Genomic DNA, 14,626 nt, shown 5'->3' with positions numbered 1-14,626 from the left:
TGTGACAACAGACTGAGAGGAATACTGCACCCCAAAATTAAAGCCTTTCCAGTTTGGAGGGACCAGTCTCAATATGTACTCCATTAGCACAGACTTTGCTTTGAGAACTTACACACCAGGGCAAGAAATCAGAGCAGGACTTTTAAGGAGGTTTTGTTAATTAAGTCATTTTGAATGCACACACTAGGAAACTTGCTATTTAAAAGACTCCCTATGATAAATCCTTCTGTAATGTGAATAGCCACATCCTAATTTATCTTTTGAGCAAATCCAGACTTTCATATATTGAGCTGGCTTCAAGTTTTCATTGAACAGTTGTGGGTTTTTTTTTTCTTTCTGTTTTTACCGTATAGTGAAAGAACCTGATTGAGCACTTTTTGCATTCTAGGCAGAGAAAGAATAGCTGAGTGTGAATTGAAATTTTTTTCTGCAATTCCCTCAATTCCCTCATGCCTCACAAAACCTACCCAAATATCCACCATGAAAATAAAACAACTCATAATAACACAGTGTCTTTCATATGGCAGGCACTTAATAAATATTTCCTGAATTGAATTGTAGAGAATAACAATTTGTACTCACATTTGTATAAGCCTTAAATTTTACAAAGTACTTCTCTATTAAAAAAACAAACTAAACAACTGTGAGATGAGAGATACTTTTTGATTATTAATATTATACTCATTTAATAGATTGGAAAACTGAGATCAAAAGAGTTTAAAAAGACTGGCCAAACATCACAGAGTTGGCTTCTCTCAAAGAAATATGAGTTATCATAATAACATGCCCATTTGAATAAAATTCTATAAAACCAAAAATAGTTGATGTGTTGACCCCTCTCCATCCCACAATGAAAAGTTCATTTTGGTGAGATTTATACTTTACTGTGTGAAGGTAGCAGCTAGGTGGCCCAATAGATAGAGCTCTGGGCCTGGAGTCAGGAAAAACAGCTCAAATTGAGTCTCTCTCCCTAGCAGTGTGACATTCACTAAATTTGTCATTAAACCCTATTTGCCTCAGTTATGTACCAGAAATTGCAAACCACTCTATTAGCTTTGCAAAAACAAACAAACAAACAAAAAATACCAAGCCAAATGCATCACTGACCCCAGGACAAGCTGTTTGTTTTTGAGGAAACACCATCCTTTTTACTGTGTGACAGACATTTTATTATTGAAGCTCCATAAAGTGGGTTTTCTTTCTTCTGTAACAAAGATGCCTCCCTACATAATCCTCTGAAACATTCAGGCTTTCCCTCTTTAACGTTTCCTCCCAAACCCCCCAGACAGCTCAGAGAGGAGCTCAGGCAGCCCTCCAGGGCACCCACTTTCCTAAGCATCCTCTCCAGGTTCCAATAAGTCAGGAAGCTGCAGGCCAGGGCTCCTTATTGAGAATGCTGTAGAGAATATAAACATGAATACCCACATCCATCCAGAGGAGGGAGGCTGGTATGTGCTCACACACGTGGCTTTGTTTTTGTGTCCCTTGAATTGTAGGGGAAACTCAAAAATAGCTTTTCCTTGTTTCTCTTTAGTACTTCCGAGGCAGGCCGCACACTATCAAATGGTAGAAACACCTGTATAGTATCAAAAAGGAAATGCCTAATTTGGGCCTAAAGGCCAGTCTGAATAGGAAATGCAGCAGGCAAGGGAACAGGACCAGCACAACTCCCCTTCGGTCTCCGCTGACTCAGTCTGCCCAGAAGGCTTTTTTTTTTTTTTTTTTTAATTTCCTAAGCCACAGGCAGCTGTTTTTAATTAAGCTCTTTCATTCAACACCCTCCAGAGGTGGGTGGCATTGTAAATAAAGTCCACAGGACCTCAGGATAACCCAAGAGATGAAATCCAAGGGCCAGGATTTCCTCATGACATCATAGGAAAGCTTCCTTTATGGGGAGAAGGGAACAGAGGAAGGGAGAGTTAGGACCCTACAACTTCCCCAAACAAAACCGGTTTTTGCTGAAAAGATACAGATGAGGAGGAAAGGGGAAAGGATTTATTCTAGACAAAGAGTGTTCTTGTATGGTCCTCTCCAGTTTCTGAGGCTCACACCAAGAATGAACAATTTTCCCTTTTTCCCTAAAGAAATCTATTGAATTCTCTCCAAACCCTGAAAAGACTACTGGGGGAGAGAAAGGGGAAGAGCACTAAATTGTGATTGCCTTCAAGTAGCAAAGGAAATTGTGGGTGTTATTTTTTGTAAGGTAGTATCTGTAAACCTGAAAAAGCTATACAAATGCTTCTTATTGTTATTATTATGGGGCCAACACAAATTTCATAAGTAAATAAGAACCTCATCTTCTTGAATTCAAATCTAGCTTCAGACACTTAACAAACTCTGTGAACCCGAACAAGGAAATCACAAACCATTCCAGAATCTGCCAAGAAAATCCCAAATGGAGTCATAAAGTGTTAGGGCTGCAAACAAATGAACAACAACAAAAACAAATTCAAAGAGGAAGAAAGTACTAATGGGGAGGGAGGGCAAGGGAAGCAAAGGAGCAGAACCCGAAATAAAGATAAGCTCTTAGTGGAGGAGGCCAGGAGGAAGGGAGGCCTTTATTATGAAGGTACAGACAGGGGAATGGTGAGCTCAAGGAATAACCGCCAGGATGCCAGTTTCACTGGAGCCTAAAGTGTGTGAAAGGAAGTAATGGGAATTAAGTGAAGATAAGTTGTAAGTAGATTGTGATGCTTGACTGGGGAAATCAGTATCTTAGCCTGGGGTCAATAGGAAGTTTCCCTTCTTCAAATGCAAATCCACTCAGACTCCTTTTCAGGCCTCCCCAACTGGCCAGGCAATGTCTAGACCTCTACATTCCCCTTTTCTTATTCTCTTTGGTATTATTTCTTTACTGACAGTTTAGTAGCAATGTCACACAGAAGACAAGTCCGAGGGCTTAGAGATCAGGTGAGACCTGAAATCTGAGACAATACTTATCAAGGGTGGGCTCTCTGGGAAGTCACCTTTTCCAAACTTCATTTTCCTCGTCTATAAAATGAAGAAAATTAGAAGCCACTTCATTAAGCTGTGATGGGCAAAGAGGTCTGTAAATCTTATAATTCCACAGAAATGTAAGTTTACCCCACCTCCATTTAGAAACTAGAACAGTCTCTGAACTGTAGTCATCTAGATAGCAGCTGACATCATAAAAGAAGGTGTTTGGCAAAGTAGACTTGAGCAGAGAAAATATGATGAGTTCTGATCCTGGATCAGACAGGGGCAAATCACTTAAGTTCAGCCAACCTCAGTAGGGATAGCACCTCTCTTACAGGGTTGTGCTGAAGATTAAATGAAATGACTATATATATATAAAGTGCTCTAAAGCACTATGTAAAAATTAGCCATTAATATTATTATTAAATGTTTGATGAATTGACTTTTAGACTGCATTTTAGGGTTACAATAGTTTTCTTTTGATCTTGACAACTCTTCTAGGCTTGGGGGGCATTTGCTCCCTGGTCGTTCAGGGAGCAAATATATATATGATTGTTCAGCGGTTTCAGTCAAGACAACTATGGATGACCCCATTTGGGGTTTTAATAGACTGTCTTGCCATTTCTTTCTCCAGTTTATTTTACAGATGAGGAAACTGAGGCAAACAATTATAGTGTCTTGTCGAGGGTCACAGAGCTACTAAGTGTCAGAAATCCTCTCTGGAATTCAGGCCCAGCATTCTAACCATTGAGCCACATAGCTGCACATATGCTTCCAAAATTTCTTCAAAGTTCAGCTCAAAAGCCACCTCCTTAAAGAAATCTACTCTGATGCCCTCCAGTTGCTAGGTTCTCCCTGGAAATGACTGTGTATTTCTATATATTTACATGCTGTTTAACCAATAAATTGAAATTCCTTGAAGGCAAGGACTAAATGTTGTTTTTGTCTCGATCCAAATGCCTAGCACAGATATTTCTCATTGGAGGAAGGCATAGAGAACTCTCAAGTTCAATATATCCAAAACAAAACTCATTACCTTCCCCACCTCCCAACCCCAACCCGCTCCCAAACGTGTTTATTTCTACTTTTGTCCAGATTTTCCTTACAACCATCCTTAACTTCTTCCTTTCCCTCCTCCTAAGATTCAGTCAATAAACATTTATAAGCACCTATTACGTACCAGGAACTGTCCTAAGCCTACAAAGAAAAGCAAAAGTCAGTCCCTGTTATTCAAGAGCTCACAGTTTAATTTAAGAGCTCACGAAAATAAGCAGGGACAAACAAGCAGGATGCAGGATAAACTGGGAAGTAAGTACTACAGCAACAACAAACTGGAAAAAACCAACCTGGAACAAGCACTAATAAGGGACATCAAGAAAGGCTTCCTGTAGATGGTGAAATTTTAACTGGGCCTTGCAGGAAGCCAAGGGAGGGAGAGGCAAGTTAGAGGCAGAGAATTCTAGGCCTCCAAGGCAGCCTGTGGTTCAAGAAGCAACGGGAAGACCGGTGCTCCCGAATCACAGATTAAGTCCACAGCTGGCTCTAACAAGCCAGAAAATGTGGCAACACACACGTGATACAGGGCTCTGGATGCCAGAGAGGATTTTTATATCGGATCTCCCACAGGTTTCCAGTGGCTAATTTTACCCCCCTGATGATCCCTTCTATCTTTCGCCTTCCACATCCTCTCCCCACTGCAGACCCTCATTACCTCTTGCCCAGCAACAGTCTCCTAGCTGGTCCCTCCGCTCCCCTTCACACTGCTGCCAAAATGATGCACAGATCAGACCAGAGTTCTCCCCCGCCACTCCCTCGGCTTCCTATTGAAGCCAGGATCAAAGACCAACTCTAACTGGCATCTGAAACTCCTCATGATCTGGCTCCAACCTGATTTTCCAGGTTAATTGTATTAGCGCCTCTTCATCCACTCTAGGTACAAGCCAATGGCTGCTCCTTGAACACAAATGAATGAATGGCCAAGAATTTATTAAACAGAGATGTTCTATTCATGAAATCTCAGTGATTATAGTTGCCCAAAAGTGGTGATGGATCCCTCCTCCTTGGAGGCCTTAAAGTGAAAAAGTGACTGAACCAGCACTTCAAATCTTATATCTTTACTCTATACCAAACTGCCTCTCAGAAGAAAAAGCCATGGGTGCTTACCTACAACACACACACACATAGCAAACTTCAGAAAAACAGCCCTATGAATAAAAACATCATTTTAATCATCAGCTTCCTTTGGGTAGGGCTAACAGGATCTGTTATGTCTGGTTAGGGAGACATTTGTTTTTCCTTCCCTTGTCCAGTAGATAAGGAAAAGGAGGAGGAAGAGAAGGAAGTAGCATGAACAGTCTACTTATTGAACAGTCATCCCATCACAATTAATAACCGAAAGATGTCTAGTTCTCCTTTTACAATCCCAGTGACTATGCCAGAAGCAAAGCAAACTAATGACAAAGGGGGAAAATATTTCCCAGAAGGAGAGATTATGAACAATTGTAATCATGAAATTAAAGGCAGCTTTCGTCCTTGGAGGCTGAGGATATGGACTATCTTTTAGTGTAAACAATAACTCTGGAACTGCATTTGGTCAGATGACTACAGCATTTATACAGTAACATCCAACAGACCATGGAATAATTCTTCCTCAGGTGACAGGACTTTAATGTACCTGACCAGAAAAAACAAACTTTGCTTTAAATTTCCCCATGGGACTCAGTCAATACTTAACAGGCTCTGTTCCCCATTCCCTTTATTCTACCATTAATTTGAGCCTGGGGCCATAAGTCATCTCTTTCCCTTCCTACTGTAATGGCCTTGAACTATTTCTCACAGCTCTCTTTTACTTAGTGAGTCAAAATTGTGTCACATTTCTAAAAAGTCCCATCTTGCCACTAACTCCAGACTTTGCTCATGGCATCAGTCAATGCTTTAGAACATCAAAAAACTGCTGGATACTTCATCTATCATTATCCTTCCTAGCTTTGTGCCAACCTGCAGATTTCATAAACATTAACACCTATGCTTTAATGGTTAATAAATGTTTGTTTATTCATTTTCTGGAGCCAGAAAGCCATTTTGCTTATAACAGAGAGTAGATGAAGGAAGGGGTAAATATAATTAACCTGGCAATGAATTGGAGAAAGGAGAGTTTGAATTGGGTTTTTGTGCTCCAATCCCATAATATTAACTACCAGGAGGACTCGGCAATATCTGTGAGGACCATAAGACCCACCCATTTAGCAATATAATCCCTCCCTTCAAGGAGATGATAGTCTAATGTAAAATTAATATGAATAAAAAATGTAAAAGTCATAAAACCTAAGGAGGAGAGGGGTGACACTTGGGAATGATCCCTTACAAAAAGTCTATTTGTTGATTGATTCATTCATTTAACAAGCACTGGCAAACCCTATATAATCAAGCACTGGCAAAAACAAGACCTTACCCTTAAGAAGCTTCTATTCTGGAGGGTGGAGGATGGGGGAAAAAGGGGTGTTAAAAAAAAAAAAAAAAACCACAGGTAAAATTCTAATAAACTGAAATCTGAGGAAGAGAGGGCTAAACATCTAGAGGTTATCACAAAAGGCTATTGAAGGAGGCATCTGAACTGAACCTTGAGTGATAGGGATTCCAAGAAGCAAAGAGTATAACAAGTCTTTGCAAAGACAAGAATACCAACAAAATCAATTTGACTAGAAAGAAAAATGCATGATAAAGAATAATGGGAAATTAGTCTGAAAAGAAATTAGTGTAGAATTTTGAAGACTTTTTAAATGTCAAATATAGAAATTAGAATTTTAGCCACAGCAAGAAAATTATATAAATATGTTCACACATATTGGATTTAACATATATTTTAACATGTATAACATATATTTGATTGTTTGCCATCTAGGGGAGACAGTGGGGAGGAGGAGGGGAAAATCTAAAACAAGACTATGCAAGGATCAATGTTGAAAAATTATCTATGTGGGGTGAAGTGGATAGAACACCAGCCCTGAAGTCAGTAGGACCCAAGTTCAAATCTGTCCTCAGACTAACACTCCCTAGTTATGTGACCCTGAGCAAGTCACTTAACCCCAGGAGCCTCAGCAGAAAGAAAAAGAAAAATTATCTGTGTATATGTTTTGAAAATAAAAAGAAGGAAGAAGAAGAAGGAGGAAGAAGGAGCAATAATAAGGAGCAGTTAAAGCTTCTCATTTATTAAGTGCTTACTATGTGCCAGACACTGTGATGAGCACTAGGGAGGTCCATGGCAAGGAACTGTGCTTTAGGAATACCAGCTGAGCATGTGTGTGGAAGATGGATTAGAGAGAGAAAAGACTGGAGTAAGAGGACAAACTGCTTCTTCTTGGAAAGCAGGTGACTAGTCAGAGGTGAGGTGAGTTTAGCTTAGGCAGGAGGAGAAGTAGGAAGAGGAAGGAAGGTACACCAAGGAGAAAAAATGTCATTATGTAACTAGAACATTGAACTGGGTCCACTGCAAGAGAAGAAAGGCATCAGTCATTCAATTAGTCAGTAAACATTTATTAAGCTCCTACTATGTGCCAGGGAAGTCAAGACTCAGATTGAGGGAAGAGTATTTCAGACCTAGGGAATAAGTAAATTCATAAATAAAACATATCAATTTTCTTTTTTTTTTAAGTTTATTATTTTTAATTTTCAAGTAACAAGTTTTGTTGTTGTTGCTGACCTATCCCTCTCATGACCTTTCATTGAGCAAAAGAATCCCTGAATATCTCTCTGCATATTCTAGCAAAAACAATTCTCCATTTTACCCAATTCTGAAAATTTACATCTCTCTTGCATTTTAAGTTCATCACCTCTCTGGCAGGTTAAATGTTTTTTTAAGTGCTTTCTCCCCTCTTCCACCCAGTAAGATAAGCAGCGGATAAATAGTCCCATTTAACAGATATAGAAAACAAGGCACAGAAAGTTAAGTGGTATGTCCAGAATCACACACTAGCAGTGTCATACTAGTTACTAAACATTATGAAGGACTTGGAATCAGAAAGAAATGGATCTAGATTCAGTTTTTAACACCAAGGGATCATGGGCAGGTTACTTAATGTCTTTTCAGTTTCTGTATTATAGAGAAAAATGATCCCTACCATCACGGGGCTGGTTGTCTAACTCAACTGAATAAAGCATTTTACAAACATAAATGTAATAAGGAGGAGGAGAAGTAACAGTAGGAGGATTAATAATGGTATTAGTAGTTCTTGTTCTACTCCAGATTGCCTCTGTCTGTTGCCTCCTTTGATAAACCCAAAGAGTACAAATGTACGCCTGAGGGCTGGCTCTAAGTTTTCAAAGCACTGAGTATGGAAAATATTACTGAAAGTCTCTCTCTGCTTTTTGCTCTCTCTCTTTAGGAGCAATTGACCATGTTTGTTTATTTCAGCACCAGTAACAGTGAGCAGATGCCTATTAGAATACCTTGGGAAAGTGCCAGGAAGCAACAAGACTAAATGGAAGTAGATGATTTAAAAAAAAAAAAAAAAAATGATTAGGTAGTGATGGAATTGTTCCAGCTCTTAGGAGCCCAGTTTGGAAACTCTGTCCTCCTCACCCCACCTCCTGATTGTCTTTTAGTTTGGTACAGCAAGATTTCTTCCATGTCAAGAGAGTAAAAAGATGACCCAGTTGCCTTTAAATATGTGGAAGGAGACAGAAGACTTCAGATTTTGATATCCTTTTATTCTGCTGTCCAAAAAACTCCTCATGACTTACAGGCATTTATGAGAAGCCTACTATGTTCAAAGCACTATGCTGAACATTGAGGAGGCAAAAAAGAGGCGAGTTCCTGCCTTCAAGTTACTTACAATTTAAGGAGAGAGACAATATATAATCACATACAAATAAAGATGTATTATATATATATATATATATATATATATATATATATATATATCAGTGTGTGTGTGTGTGTGTGTGTGTGAGAGAGAGAGAGAGAGAGAGAGAGAGAGAGAGAGAGAGAGAGATCATAGGTATCTGTAATCAAGTCTATTTGCAAACACAATCATTCAACATATAGCACCCAATACTTTCTTGACAACAGACCTGTAGGTAATCAAAATATTGTCCTCATTTCACAGTAGAGGAAAATTGAAGTGCACGTTAAATGAGTTATTGAAGTCTGCTGATTCCCATCAGCAGGATATTCTTATATATTCTATGAAAATCTGAAATACAAAATCCTTCTCAGCAGCAAGTATTACTGTAGTCTTGTTCTGATGCATTCCGAAGATAAGCCAACTCACTGTGATGGGATTGTTATAGTGGAAAGAATATTTTATCTGCAATCAAGGACCAGACTTGGGTCACCAATATTCATGCACAGAGACCTCTTTGGACTTTTAGTCAGGAAGTCCTAAATTCAAATCCTCTCTCAGTTTTCTTTTTGTATCTTTTGGCTTTTCATGGGTATCAAAAAAACAAAGGGACCATCCAAAAAATAGTTATAACTTAGTTTGGTACATAAGGAGCCCACATTTACAAAGAAATGTCATGTATGTATGTAGTTTCCATCACTTTAACCAATGAAGGCAATTCAGGATTACACTCTCCCATTAACAAAAAGAAGTAAACTGCCTAATAATTAATGAACTGCCAAATAATTACCTCAGAGAAAGATATCATGAGTATCTGCAATCAAGTCTATTTAACATATAGCACCCAATACTTTCTTGACAATAGACCTAGAGATAATCAAAATATTGTCCTCATTTCACAGCAAAGAAAACTTGAAGTGCAAGTTAAATAAGTTATTGAAACCTGCTGATGGAAATCAGCAGGATATTCTGATATATTCTTATATATAGCAAGTCTGATACATAAATATAAAGATATGAGTCTACTCTCATCTCCACTAGATTATAGTACCTCAAACTTTATTGAGACCTACTATGTATGAACATAACACTGAGGAAAGTTACAAGAGTAAAGTGCTGGTCCTTCTCAAGAAGCTAGAGACCCTCCTGAGGCCATTAAGTGACTTAGTGAAATACAAATACTATCCTAAAGAGGACCTATACAACAATTGTATGATTAGACACAAGCACTTTGTTTTTCTGTTTTATTGAATTTCAAAAGACTTTCCCTTTTCCTTTCCTAAAAAAAGGCCCTTGAAATAAATACCAACTATTTCTTAAATGATGTGGAGGTAGAGAGGGATACTTACTCTCAAAAGATTCATAATAATTGGTGGCCCTAAGGAATCTGATACAATTAGCAAAGAATACAGAAAGGAATAAAATTAAATGCTAAGCTCTGTGGCATTAGGAATGGGAATCTACCTGAAAAATGGAAGCAACTTGTATTTATATGGCACTTTTCAATCCACAGGGCTTTCCTCTCAAGGCATGTAACAAGATACATACACAGTGCTGTTTTGCACATGAGGAAATTGGGTCTGAACCCATTAAGTGACTTGCTGATGGTGAGTTGCCAGAAGTCTCCCAATTCTGACTCCATGAATATTCTTCTTTCTCCTATACAAGGCAGGATATGGTAGGACCCATTTAGAGGCATAGAATGCTCAAGAAAATAAGCTAGATATCATCCCCAGCATCACAGAGCTGCCAAACGAACAGTGGTCATTTGACCTCCCGTTTGAAAACCTGGAATGAGGAAAAAGGTATGAAAAGCAAGGATGGAAGGGAACTCCCAGGATATCTAATTACCTTATACATGAAACAAAAGCAAGTCTGGGAGAGTGAAGTAATTTACGATGCATAAGGTCATACAGGTAAGTAATAAGTTTTAGAAACCAGATTTGAACTCTGGGCCTCTGACCCCCAAACCAGTCTGCTTTCCACTGTATTACACTACCCCCACTGCAGGCAGTCTATTTCACTTTTAAATAAATAGCCCTGGATGATGGGAAATTTCTCCTAACATCAAGCTTAAATCTGCCTCTCTCCATCTTCCTTCCAGTGCTACTGGTTCTGCTCTATGGGGCCAAATGAACAAATCTAATGGCTTTTTCCAAAGGCAACCTTTCAAATTCTTAAACACAAGAGACCCCTTGAGTCTTCTCTTTCCTTGAACAGTATATCAGGTGCCCAATTTCAATCACATTTCAGGTCAAGTGGGCTGCATTACACCCCGGGTGGAGGTAGGATGTGGGGTAACTAACTGGCTTTTGTAAATTAGGCCTTTTTAAAAACTAAGTCTGAAGCAACCCAGAGAGCTCCAAACTGTCTCTGTGGGTGGGAAGGGGCCTTAAATGGAATGAGTGTGTTCATATCCCTATAATCAAGATAAAACTTCCTAACATATGATGAGACTATACCTGATTTTTCAACTACAGCACCACACATGATATAATCACAGTCTTTGTTACAATTCCTCTTTAAATCCAGGATTAGCAGGGCTTCCGGGAAGGTCATGGTAATGGTTTTGGAATGCACTTCTGACTTTTCAGGGAAACAGGTTTCACTTCAAGTTTCTCCCCACCCCCAAGCCCCCAAACAGACACTTCAATGAATAAAAAGTCTTCTAGAACCTACAGCAAACTCCTTAAAAACTTAGAGGGAAATTACCTGGGAGAGGGGGGAAAAAAAGAGAGAGATGATGGTTAGCTAGAGGGAGAGAGGGCAAAGGGGTGAGAGGTGGGGATAGAGAGATAAAGTGTGGGGACGGGGGTGGGAGCGGAGAATTTGTTTGATGTTGAAAACAAATCAAGCAGGGAAGGCTGACCAACTGGCCCTTTCCAGTTATCCACATGGTCCTTAGATGATAAGAAGGCATTTCAAAATTCCAGTAAAAGATCCTGAGAAAGCCTAATCTGTTATTTCCATCCCTACCTCAACCCCTCCCCCAAACATCTCCAATGAAACCATTAATAACAACTTACATTTATATAGGGTTTTAGAGGCATCCAGGAAACCTTCTTTGATCTCCCTCTTCCCCTTTTCAGACCTCAAGTAGCATTTTATTTTTTAAACTCTATAATGAATTCATTATTATAGCTATTGGCGTTTGTAGGTTATCATTTCTCTGGGAAGGTAAGATCCAGAAGGATGTCTTACCTGAACCTTGTTCAGGAGCCTAACAGAGTGCAAACACATAGTAGGTGCTTAAAATGCCTAATGATGGAAAATAGGCCCTTAATAAATGTTCACTGTTGCTACTTCATCCAGTGCCTGTAACCACCCACCCCATGAGTCAGCAGGACAGGTATTTTTGGTGAGAGGAAGGTCAAGAGATTCCATTCTTTGAATAGACATGAAGCACCTACTGTGTGCAGAAGTGTTATGCACTGAGAAAGATACAAAATTTACTTAAAACCCAGGGCCTCTATCCTGAAGGAGCCTAATCCACTGGTTAATAAGTAACTGGAGTCTGTATCCTAGAACAAACCCAGTTTTCTGACTCAAAGTCCCCATCCCTGTCCCCCCCCCCCCCCCAAACGCCCCCCCCCCCCCCCCCCCCCCCCCCCAGTCTGTTTTTTTTTTTTTTTTCCAATTATTCTATAAAGCTTCTCCAATAGTACTCACGCAGTGGAGGAGAGCAAATAGGTGTGCAATAATAACAATAATTAGCTCAACATTCCAAATCAACATTTTGCAGCCCTGCTATGTATGGAGTAGTGCTGCAGTATTGGCACTGGGCTTTAGGAAGTTAAGCCAGCAGAGCCCCGTGGGAACGCGGTGGCATTCCAGTGTTCCCTGCAAGCCAAGTGTGACAGCACACAGAGAGGGACTGCTGCCGTTGTTTGGGGGTGGGGTGGGAGCTGCTTTTTCATCATTTCATATTTACCAAGTGCCCACATTGTGCAAAGGAAACACTTAATGAACTCCCCAGTGCCTTGAGAGTTTACTCACCCAGAAAAGGAATCGACCCTTCCTGTGACACGCAACATGAACTTAGAGTAAGTAAGGTGATGCAAATGAGCACAGAACTTCCCTTCTATCTGGGAGAAAGTTAAAGTGGGGAAGGTGTGTAGAACAAGGAGAAAATGGGTGATTCTTTTCACTTTACATCATGAGTTCTCAACCTGGAGTCCATGAACTTTAAATATAAAAAAAAGTTTGATAATCATATTTCTACATAATTTTCCTGTAATCCTATAGATTTTTTGTGTGTTCATTTTTAAATGTTATTCTGAAAAGGGGTACGTAGGCTTAGCCGGAAAAGTTAAGAAGCCACACTCTAGTTGAAAATTGGGGACAAATACTTCCTGCTCAGCTCAGGAAACAAAGCCAAACTGAAGCAGCCTGATAAATTACCGGAAGAGATAATTCTCTTATTGCCCACCAAGTTTCTCAGAGGAGCTCCCTTGATGAAGGGAGACCAATGTAGTGTGGTGGGAAGAGCCTTGGTTTGAAGACTAGGGCTGGAGAGACACTGCTCAACAAAGAATTGCTCACTGACCCTAACTTTTGGTCCTTAAACTAGTCCCATCAACTGCCTTGATCTCCCTATTATAAAATTAATGTTCTGGATGAAGAAATCTCAAGAATGCTTTCTGGTTTTAACTTTCTATGACTTCAAGTCTGGATTCTGCTACAAGTTATGTCACCTTGGGCAAATGGAGAAGGACACGGGGTGGAGTCAGTTTCCTTATCTGTAAAATGGGAGGGGGAACGATGACCTCTGAAGTCTCTTCAATGTCTTAATTCCATCCAGGTTGAGACGATAAGGACAGCCAGAATTCCAGGCATTAAAAAAGAGACAGTATATATCCCATACCTCCCCATCCCCACCCACATACACACACTCTACAGAAACATTAACCTACCTTCCCTTTCTAACTAACTCAGGGCAACTTAACCTCTACCCAATGGCTCAAATTCTCACAAGTACTTTTGTCTGGACTTCCCAATCTCATAATAGCAATATTCTCCAAGTGAAATATAGGTTTCTTATAGGACAATCACCCCACCACAAGTAAAATGGAAGCTTCTTAAAGGACAGCAGCAAGACAATCTGTGATTGTTGTTTTTTCATTTGAATCCTTGCATTTTGGAAATGTTAAGAATTTAATGAAACATGTCTTTTTTTTTTCTGTAATTAAACTTTGTTCTTTAAAAAAAAAAAAAAAAAAGAACCACATATCTATATATATATAGTTATCACAGCCTCCTATTTTACATATGAGCAACTAACTCTATTCACTTGGCTTCGTAGTCACAAAAGAAGGTGTTCTACCCTGGCCATCCCATTAAAAAAAAAAAAATTTATTTGGTGGCCAAGCTTCCAATAGTGAAACTCTAGGAATTCAGCTGGGCTGATTCTCAGAAAATGAACACAAAAAGTTTGTCATTAGGATTATATATCTGAAACCTCTCATGCTCTGAAGCTTAAAACAGCCTTCCAGTCACTTCAAGATCTCAAGGAAATTTCAGGGATAGCTATAGTCATAACAGGCAATCTGTGGCAGTGAATTCTCAAATCAGTTATGGAAAGTGTGTGTGTGTGTGTGTGTGTGTGTGTGTGTGTGTGTGTGTGTTTCTACCTGGAGAATAAGAGAATAGAGACAGTTAATGCACCCTGAGCAAATGAACTGTTGTTTGCTAAGTGAATATAAAGCTTAAACTAAACAAACTATGTGCCATGGGAATCTACCTGTCCCTGGCACAAAAGTTAGCTAACATCTACAGGAAGATACATGAATTCTGCACTGAAGACTTAGCAACATGTAAGCACAGACTTGTTTTACTGAGAAAAGCCTCTG

Source organism: Sarcophilus harrisii, chromosome 1 (genome assembly GCF_902635505.1).
Source record: "Sarcophilus harrisii chromosome 1, mSarHar1.11, whole genome shotgun sequence".
NCBI lineage: Eukaryota > Metazoa > Chordata > Mammalia > Dasyuromorphia > Dasyuridae > Sarcophilus > Sarcophilus harrisii.
This window is presented reverse-complemented; position numbering follows the sequence as displayed.